The sequence below is a fragment of the Micrasema longulum genome, unplaced genomic scaffold (genome assembly GCF_059751315.1).
Source record: "Micrasema longulum isolate JH-2025_06_02 unplaced genomic scaffold, ASM5975131v1 h1tg001449l, whole genome shotgun sequence".
In the NCBI taxonomy this organism is placed as follows: Eukaryota; Metazoa; Arthropoda; class Insecta; order Trichoptera; family Brachycentridae; genus Micrasema; species Micrasema longulum.
In genome coordinates this window covers 29035-38712 of record NW_028278635.1, presented here as the reverse complement: position 1 = coordinate 38712, position 9678 = coordinate 29035, and positions in this window count along the sequence as shown.

Here is a 9678-nt window from a genome sequence, read left to right as displayed (position 1 = left end):
CATGTTTGACAAATATTTATATATAAAGAACAGACATTTATTTTACACAAAAGTAGCAAAAAATTTAAAATAAAGTAATAAGAAAAAAAAATACATAAAAACTAATCTAACAATAGTACATACATACATATTTTCATTTCAAGTTCATTTTTTCCATCGGTCATATAAAAAGAATCTTAAAATTAGAAGAATTAAGAAAAATAATAAGAATACAGATATAAGATAAAAAAAAGTATACAATATAAAACAACAAAGTATTGTTTAATTATTTAAATTTGGAGATAATAAATTAATACACTACCTTTTAAAATTCAAAAGTGTTGTATTCTATAACTTTATCATTTGCGTATTCGTTTGCAAACATATGAAGAGAGATATATGAGAAAAATATGTTAGTCATTAATTCGTGTAACCAAGACCTTGCAACTGGCGACTGAAATATGAGAGGTTTGTGTATCCAGATTTTTTAATGTATAACGGAGAGTTATCAAATAAACACTTGTACTAATTTCAATGTATTTTAGCCATACAAAGGTGGTTAAGAAATATATTATTTTAAAAACAGGAAGGTTCAAGATAATATAATACAGTTACAAATAATTTTGTAACAAGAGTTATTATTTTTTAAGTATTTATGCACTGAAAGATAATTTTATGCGTTTATAAATCATAAACTCAATGAAAAAAATAGTCATATGCGTTAAAAAATCACAAATTTTTTAAGAGAAATTGGATTTATAAAAGGGATATATCTAGAAAATTATAATTATTTTATTTCATTAACCAACAATATTCTGGCATTAAATTTAAAGATATTTTCTTATTTATTCTTTTATTCAGGAAACATACAGTACAGGTATAAAGTTAATATTTTACACAGTTAAACTTAACTCTTATGGACCAATGAAGTTTCCATAATATAAAGTAGTTATATTTAAGGTTAATAATTTAAGTACAAAAAAGATAAGGAAAAAAACATAAAAAGAAGTTGTTTAAAAATTAAAATTAAACTAAAAAAAGTTAAGAATTAAAATAAAGAATGAAAAACATGCTCACATGTAAAAATAAAATAAAATGATAATAACATTTTAAAAAAGGAAAAACAATTATATACTCATACATATTTTAAGGGATTCAAAGAAACGATGAGAAGAATCTTTAAATAAGACAAAACATTTAAGTCAATTTAAAAACATCTTCAAAATTAATGACACACTATGGTAAGAGCAGCAATATATTGATTTTATATACGTATACCATATAAGTAATGAAAAGTAGTTTAAAAGTATAAAAACATGTCAATGCAGCACAGAAAAAAGAAAAAATAACGGGTTTAGAGAATAATATTTAAAACAAAACTAAGTGAAATTAAAATTGCAAAACTTTACACCAAAAATAGATGTTAAATGATCTTTATGATTTTTCTACGCAAAAACTAATTTTAACCACACTTTTTAATTGTTATAAACGTTATAAAGTCATCATAGAGACAGGTATAATTAAAAACGATTAAAGTCGCAGGTTGTTCAAGATGGTATTGCCTTTTAAAGTAAACGAATCTAGTCGGTGATTTAATGTAAGGTTTTATCAACTTTGAAATGGGTTTGCGTGTTGGCAAACGATCCTTGGCTGAATGGTTATGCAAAAATGCGTTAAGGCACACCAACCTCAAACTGAGGTAATTTATACAAAACTTCAAGCGCATTTTTCATAAATATGATTAATAATTTGCCTTGACCTCGTGGTATAATGGTCAGCGCATTTGCCTACCATGCGAGAGGTCTTGAGTTCGATTCCCGATATGGTTGATATGAAATATTTACTTGAAAGGGTGTTTTCAGACCAGAATATTTCATAGTTCCTAGACTGGTACCTGAAGCGTAAAACAGATCATCTTAACTAAAGTGTGGAAAAGTGATGCTGATTATAGATTAGTAGAGTTAAAATTTAAAAAGCAAACAAATATATATCAAGCATTTATGTGGCCCTTTTGAGCCTTTATTGGCTGAAAATGTTTTAAATTTTTTTTTAATACATTTTTCAATATACCTAAATTTAAAGGTAGATAATCCAGATAACCTATGTAAATCTGCTGTCGGCCTGGTGGGTCAGCACGATTGCCTACCATGTGAGAGGTCTCGGGTTCGATTCCCCAAATATAATTTTAAATATTTATTTGAAAAAGTGTTTTTACACCAGAATATTTCATGGTTCCTGGACTGGTACTTGAAGCGTTAGACAGATCATCTAACTTTTATGTAACTAAAAAAAATATATCAAGATACGTTGCGATTGTTGTACCAATGGAGTGCCCTTTGCACCATTGGGTGCGGAAAGATACAGATGATGATGTTAAGTTTATTTTTAAAAAAACGTAATAAAAGTTTAAATGAATTATTTTTTAATATTTTACAAAAAAGTGGGATAACACGTTTCTACAAAATACATTAAAAACTATTTTCTTTCTTATACAAATAACCCAAAAATGATTAAAATGATCTTACTAAAAATAAATATAATACACAAATTTGATTTTTTAATCTTTTAAATGTAAATTATAAACATAATTTGATATGATATGATATTATGAACTGTGATGGAAAACGTTGGGTGAAATAATAAATAAATTTAAATAAAAGCTTCATGTTCTACACCAAACGTTAAAAATACCTTGGGATTTACTTGTTATGTCAATTCCAAAATAGGGAAATATGACATACTATGAATACCGATAAAAATATATGAAATGGATTAAGAATAATCAATTGTATTTTTAATATCAATATGGATATAGTGGAGAAATGTTTTCACACATAAATGTATTTTTTTTTTTTTAAATACGTTGCAAGAAAAACGCGTCGTGTTGTTGTGACATCAAGATTCGTACTGATGTTCTAACCAAATTTTAATGGCCAGTAACGAAAAAACATGAATCATGACGTATTAAGGTCGTGGCCAATTGAATGACGATTTTTACGGGAATTCAAAATTACAAATTTAAAAATACTTTTTATTATTTATAATTAGCAATATTTTACTGGTCAGTATTTCATACAATTTTGTTACTTCAAAAATGTTTTAAAAAACGTGATATTTCCCTATAACAAAAAGTTATTTACTAACACTACTACTATTACAAATACGCCATTTTCTCGAAGGGGTAGGCTGAGAGGATGGACCTTGCATATATTCCTGGCATTACTTCACATTCATACATCATTCCTGATCTTCGTTCATGTCGGCTTTTGAGACAATCGGATTTTAATTTATCTGATCATGTCACGTCTTCCTTTTTTGTCTACCGTTAGTGATAAACAAAGCATGAAGGCAATCTAGCAAAGAAAGCGTTTATTGCGGGGATAACACATTTTTGCAATGTAGTTGTGATATTACCCACACATTGAGCTTAATTCGCAACAGTACGTTAAACATATTAAAGCATTGTTACATTAGTAGTTCAGTTGCATGGTTTTCGGTTAACACATTGAGGTATTATAGAAAATTGTAAGATGGTTTTCGGTTAACACATTAAGGTATTATAGAAAATTGTAAGATTAACATTCCCCCATTCATTCGCACACGCATATACACATACATTCACATACACATACATGAATACAAATGTTGCACTCGTACAATTTTGTTAACTCTTTCCTTTTGTTTAATGAATTTTATTTTTAAACTAACGTGGATTTTTTCATTGGCTCTAGTAAACTCGGTATTTTATTTTTTATTTATTTTATTTTACAATACGCCCAAGGGGCATTTACAAAAAATATACAGATTAGTACAAACATAGTGAGTAAAAATTTTGAAAAATAAACAACGCTTTTTTGTGTACATGTAGGAACAATAAAAAGCAAACTGCTATGCAAAATAAAAAGTGAAACTTTACATAGTAAAAAAGAAAAAAATAAATAAATGGGTATAAAAAAAGTAATTGAATTAAAAAGCAATTTTTAAATAACTTGTAAAGAATTTAAACAAAAAAATAAATACATTTACATATACTTATAAGTATAAAAAAAATGGTATCAACAAATTATTCTTAAAAAGAAATAATAAAAATTAGTTTACAGTAAGTATATATAAGATAATATCTGGTACACAAAAATATTTTATACATCAGTTTCAGAAAAAGATAATAATAAATAATAATACACATCAAAAACAGAGAAAAAATTGTATGAAAAAGAAAGTTTTATTATGTTTCTACTTATTTAAAATTTTATAGAAGTAAAAATCCCGAATAAAATAATATGAATAAATAAAACAATAACATAATATGATAAAATAAAGGTCCTCAACTTATTCACATTGCATTAATTTGTAGATAATGTAGTTTGACTTTCAACCACTGGCTTATCACCTTTACGGGTTGTAGGGTGATAATAGATAAAGGGTTGAACTCCAGGCACACCTGACAGTTAGTGGATGACACGCACACTTTTACCTTCACATCCCCATAGCACTTATCGTATGCTAATGGATATAAATTGGTTTGGCCGGACTCTATTATCGCTGTGATTGGGGCCAATCTTAAAGGTCGAATATAAATCACACTTAGAATAAATTCGATATCTAAACCGCACGCAAATCTGTAATTCGAGAAATATCATGATTAATTTTAATCGCATATTTATGATGTCATATTGCGCAATAGTAATTCATTTTTATCGTTATGTCGACGTAAATTAAAAATCAACTTATTGTGTGATGAAAAAAATCATTTCCAAAAAAAAATCGCAGCTTAGAGAAACGTATCAGTCTTAAATAATAATTATATTTTTTATTCCAGTTCGATTGGATGAGTAGTGCAATACTCAATGAGCCATATAATCATTACGTGGTTTAAATAATCAGTAAAAAAACATTAATAAGAATGGCATAATTATGACTTGACAGGTGCCACCGTTTTGTAGCAACAATTCACGGACAGTGTATACTTGTAATGCCGAATTAAATAGATTTCATGAACTCGGCAATAGTTATTCCCACGTATCTGATATATTTAGTGTAGGGTATTGTTCCTATAGAACAAACTTTTTGAACTTTTTCAAAGATGGTGAATGGTAATTATATTTATTTATTTATGCATTTCATAATATATATATATATATTTGTATACAGTTTTTTGTTCACTTTGCCTAGCTATGTGAAACAGTACTTATGATTTTCTTGTCGTTTTACTATAGAATGTTTTATTATTTTAACTTTCTACTGAATATGCTGTATAATTTTTAGGTTAATTTTCTTAATATAAATCTTGGATAATTTTTGGTTGAATTTTTTTTTTATAAATCTTGGGTGCAAGGTAATTCATGTTTAAAAAAAAGATTAAGCCAAATATGTTAATATTATAAATGTTTGTAAAATGCAGATTTGCCGTTTATGTTTATAAAAATAAAATAAAATAAAATAATTTGGATGCTAGTTAAACAGATATTTTTTTAAATAATTTCATAAGTTAGCTTATATTACATAGTATCTAATACTTACACTTAGTTTACTAACATAATACCAAATAAATAAAATAAAAATAAATAAATATCTATTTACGTCATTTTACAGATAACGTATCATTTTTTCAAATTTATCAAACCCTTTTCATTCCTTATACATTCAGGCATCCCTTCAAATATTAATATATATATATAAATACAACTCCCCGGGGAGCTGCTTACATCAACACATAACAACAGAGATGAAGAACATTTAAGAGAAGAATATAGGCAGAATGGTGAATGTTACACAGTGTGTAAAATGGCCACTTAAAGCAGCCATTGACAGGTCATAAGCCCTGTAGATGCCTTGACTTCTATATTACCTTCTCTTAAATGTTCTTCATCTCTGTTGTAATGTGTTGATGTAAGCAGCTCCCCAGGGAGTTGAATCCAGTCCTTGTCTACAAAAATTTGGACAAACTCAAAATATTGTTGTAAAAAATCAGTTGTCCGCTTTTAATTAAAAAACTTGTAGATGTCCGCCTTTGACACAAATTCAGTCACAGATGTCCGGTTTTAACCATTCTAATTCATTGTCCGGTGCGGATTTGGTATAGTGATAATGTTTTTTTTAATAATAAATGACAACAAATTTTTACTCAGAAAACCTTTAGTTTTAGCGTATCACAACGAACAACTGACGGCAACACACTATCCGCCATGACAGTTTACTAATCACGTTACTCAAATACCGGCTTTTGATTGGTTGGTTGTACAGGTGTCCGATTTTGGAACTAAACTAGTATGTAGGAGTCCGATTTTAAAATATACACCGATTTTTGATAACGTTTTTCTATAATTTCCATCCGTTTTTGTAACGCATAGATAGTACCATTCAAAAGTATGAGTCAAAATCTATCAGAATCCGTTGTTATCTAAATTTTCACCAGAATGACAGATGTCCGTCTTTGACACTTCATTACTCGTTTATCTTTCGTTATTTATGATTTCACTCGTATTCAAAGTTTAAAATTTTAAAATCAGTCGTATTTTTCGATGGAATATTATTTTATTTGGATAATAAAAGATTTCGCAAATATTGATAGTAGACGTGAACTTTATTAGAGTTTTTCGGGGAAAATTATTTGCAAAGAATGAGCAAAGTTTAAATTTTTTATTCAGATTATGATACGATCTAGGTCGGTTTTATTTGCTTTTGTTGTATCACTCTTTTGTGCCTCGGCGCGAGACGCAACAATAAAGTTTAATTTAGGGCTATTGTGTTTCAACCTGGAGACTTTTTCTCCTCTTTCGTATATTTTTAATAAAGATAAATTGCGACCAGTAGATGAAAACAATATAAAAAGAATCCTCTTGTTAGTTACACCTCTAGAGGAGATTACAACTCAAAAGCGAATTATATTATACGGAGAAGTTAGGGGCATTATTGTCATGAAGGACAAAACAAAAAACTTTGTAGTGTAAAGGTTAAACTGCCTAATTTTTTACATACCTTAATGTTTTACGTTTAAACTTAAGCATTATATTTAAATTATTGTTTACTAGCTTTTACCCGCGGGTTCGCTTACGTGGTATAAAGGAGAAATAAGTTAGATAATAAATTAGTTTTGCCATTTATGGAAAGACCATATTAGTGTACTAGTTAAACAAATTAGAAAATGTATAAACGTATTTATTAGATAAAGGAATATTTTTAAAATCAATCATTTAAAAATAGCTTATTACTCAATTGTACAATCTTTGTAACAGTATGATATTGTAGGATGGGGTGGTGCATATGCCAATATATTAAACCCTCTGAAAATAGTACAAAGATTAATTATTTAAGTAATTTTAAAGAAACCCTCAACATTCAATACGAAGATTCTATGTAAAATATTTAAGGTTCATACAGTAGACACTCTTTATAAAATAAATTCTATTGTACAAATTTATAAAGAAGAAAAAATAAAAGAATTTGAGTTGAATAAGTCACTCAGATACCAACATAATATTAAAATTCCTAAATTTCATACAAGTCATAGTCAAAGAAGCTTTGTTTTCGAAGGTGTAAAAAATATAATACTCTTCCCAATGAACTAAAAACTATTAAAAATAATATATAAATAAATTAATTTAAAGTTAATCCAAAGAATTTTTTTTAACTCGTGTAAAAACAACATTAAATTTTTAAATTAGTGTGAATGTATTATTGTTTTATGTTTTTTCTTTAAATATCCTTTGTTTTGATTTTTTTTCTTTTGTACTCGTATTTAAAATTATATAAAATCTTATAAATAAACAACTAAAACAGTGTAAGTCACTCTCCAAGCACAAGAATAAGTATCTTTTTTTGGAGAATTACAGTGATAATATTTACTAGATGCGTAAATTAGATATGTTTAGAATTTTTCAAACATATCTACTTTTTATGAAAGTATTAATAAAAAAAAATAAAAAAAATTAGCATTAAGAATTTTCCCGACGAAATAATTATTCGGGACAGAAAGTAGCTTTTATCGATTGTATTTCCTCGAACTATCGCTGTTAAAAAAATACGACGACCCGTTAGTATATGCTGACGTAGAATCTTTATTCTGTCAAACTTAACTTAACTTATCTTAAGATAAAGCAAGTCAATTTTAGAAATTAAGAGATTTTAAAAAAAAAATTGTAAGTGTATTTATTCAGTAAACTACTCACGTTCTTACAATATAAATACATTACAAGAATAAAAACATAAAGTTTTAAAACATATTCGTCTCGATAAACTATTGTTTTTCATCGTGTGCTCAGACATAAGCTTTTATTAATATTCAAATAAAAGGGTACAGACATGATATTATTGTGCATATGTATATTAAAAAATAAACATGTTTATTTAATTTGTTTTTCATGCTTGAAAAATGAAAAATGAAAGAAAAAAACTCAACACAAACAAATAAAGTGGATCGAAGTATTTTAGAAAAAGAAGATAAATAAATTCAATTTGATTAATTAATAAACATAAAAGTACTGGGTGCTCATAAATGCAGCAATAACCAGAAAAAAAGGTGGCCTCCGTAGTGCAGTGGTTAAGACGATTGACTTAAACACGGAAGGCTCCGGATTCGATTCCCAGTGAGAACACAAAAATTGAAAATGGGATTTTTCTCAAGCCTAAGTTTTTTGTGCTGTAATTGGGCCTCCTGGCCTGTTGTAGTGCAACAAAAAAAAATTGTATTCACAAAACAAAAATTAGAACCCAACTTTTTCAATTAAGATCTAAAATATATAAATAAAATTAGAAAAACAAAGGTATACAAAAAACAGAGAAATGTATTTAACGAGATATTAAAATACTGAGTTTCTTAAGTGATTGTTATACATAAATAATAAATCAGTAAATAAACGCTCTGTCTTCCAAACACTTTCGTCATAAAAACATATTAATATTTTTATATGACATGTTTTTACGTCATTTTAATTTGATTATTTTTGACATTCCTCCTTATCTCATTTTCAAATAGTGTTGCTCGTTGTTAATATATTTGATATATTTTTGATAGTATTTTTTTTTAATTCGGGATGAAAAATAAGTATATTTTTTTACTTCTCATCTGTCCGGCTATTTTGTTTTCAGGTATTCCTTTTTTTTCACTGGTATTTAAAAATTTGATATTATCGTTAACGTTTTCATATTTCCGCTTTTAAAAATATGTAAGGGTGATAGTCAAGATTCCAGTAACGAAAATCACAAAGCTGAAACGAACACATTGAATCAACGCTTCCGTAAAATTCACGTAAAACGTATTACTGTAATTTTAATAAGAAGCTTTCGACTCAAATTGAAAAATTCGATTCTGTTACATACATCTCCCGAATGACTGAAAATATTCAAGTTAAGCTCTTCTATTACCTCCGCAGACGGCGAGAAGTCATTTCTGGATGGTATTTGTTCAAATCTTGTCATAGAACAGAGCCACCACCCAGGGGATGGCTGTTCTGTGATATTCTCCAAAAAAGCAAAGATTCTAAAGGATCCCTGCAAGAATATCGCTTATTACCTCACATATTGCCCCGGGGTAGATGTGTCGAGGGGCAAGTATTTACATCGTAGTTCAGAAAACTAACTTTAATCGTAACATTGCTTTGGTGGAACGTATATTAAAATATTATTGTTATCAAAAACATTTTTCACTTTGTGGTATGACATTTTACACTTATTTGTTTATAAATTTGTATAAACCACTTA